Below are 1,538 nucleotides of genomic sequence, written 5' to 3'. Positions count from 1 at the left end.
TTTTCAAGTATATTATCTTCTAATAATTTTTAAAAAATTTTCTTATGAAATTAAATTTTAAATTATTATAAATTTAATTAATTAATTATTAAATAATAAACTTGATTAGAAAAAAACTAGGATAGATGTAACATTTCCCTCATGTCACAAGCAATGTAATTCCGGGAGTTATGAAAATATTTACTCATAAATACAACATATGATAATTTGATAACATTTCCCCCCATGGTAAGAAAGAATTCATCTCTCTTTCGGAAACTATATTCTACAAATATAAAAATTAATTTCTTCCTAAATGTAAGGTTAATTTAATTCTTACAATTGAAAGATTTTGTGATTAGAACTTGTCCAGACCAATTTGGTACACCAAAAATTTGACGCACCAAAAATAAAAGAACACAAAATCACTAGGATAAAAATCACACAAATTATGAATAGCCTTGCGTTGCTATTTACTAGTTTGTCCATGTGGTAACTTCAAGATCTTTACTGCTAATTAAAACATTCATGGGCACGGATTAGTCTGATGCTAGTAATAATGATTAAAGTTGATGCTTTTTGCCAGCAGTTGTACCCTCATTGCATGGTTAATTATGTAGTCACAATAGCCATTAAATCATCTTCATACTAGATCACACCCCATATATAATCACTATAAAAGATATATATTTTTTTTCATTTCTTATTGATCACTTCTGTTCTTGCTTGATAAATCTCCGTTCGTGGTATAAGCTCGTCGAACCAAAATCAAACTTGATATGCCTTGAATGGATAAAGTATACGTTAGGAAAAGAAAAATACCAAAAATGAATAACTGCAAAAAATACTACCACATTCAAATTAGTTTCTAATATTTTGTAAAATTATATCTAAATGAATTTCTAACAACGTATTCTCTTGTATGAATTTCTCTTTTATAAATAGTATGGCATCTGTATATCCCATTATTTGGTTACTATTTTGTTAATCAAATCATTACTCATCATAAACATTTCTTGTGTAACCGATATATAAGGCACAATGAAGTATATTCATACCCAAATAAAGAATACTAGAAGGTCAATACTATTATTTTTTACTATTATTTTTAACTATTAATTCAATTTTTTTAATCTAACATTTTAAATATATTTTTAGCCTATATTTTAAATATTAATGATTAATTGTTGACTAAAAATAATAAATTCTTTTGATTTTCCTAGTATTTTTCTATCCAAATTATGAGCACAATCAACGGAGTTATAACCACCATATCAACTTTAAATATAAAAAGAAATAAAAAACTTACAGACGGGTGTATACAAATATTGGGCAATGGTCATATATGACATTATTGTTAGAGATATCAATGGGTGGTCTAAAAGATCAAGTCTGATCAAGTCTCCGGCAACCACGTTGGTGGTATGATTATAATTTATAAAGTTATGAACATGACTCATTTCACAGCTCTCAGATAACTAGATAATAGCTGCGCTAATTAATACCAACAATAATCACCATGTAAAAAATAATATAATATTATGTGTATTATGTGTACA

At 26.6% G+C, this 1,538-nt stretch overlaps 1 protein-coding gene across 2 annotated transcripts in view; it reads right to left on the bottom strand.

Annotated features, from left to right (window-relative positions):
- Positions 1-1,538, bottom strand: part of LOC107642004 (probable calcium-binding protein CML25) — a 3,894-nt gene that overhangs the window by 1,195 nt on the left and 1,161 nt on the right. The window contains exon 2 of one of the 2 annotated variants that reach the window (XM_016345343.2): positions 423-762. The exons of the other annotated variant lie outside the window; for it this stretch is intronic. The gene's annotated coding sequence lies outside the window, so the exon portion shown is untranslated. Of the gene's footprint in view, positions 1-422; positions 763-1,538 lie in introns of those variants that run through there. 2 annotated transcript variants of the gene reach the window in all.

Source organism: Arachis ipaensis, chromosome B05 (assembly GCF_000816755.2).
Source record: "Arachis ipaensis cultivar K30076 chromosome B05, Araip1.1, whole genome shotgun sequence".
Lineage (NCBI taxonomy): Eukaryota > Viridiplantae > Streptophyta > Magnoliopsida > Fabales > Fabaceae > Arachis > Arachis ipaensis.
Note: the sequence above shows the minus strand (reverse complement) of the source record. Positions and strands in the feature narration are given on the sequence as shown.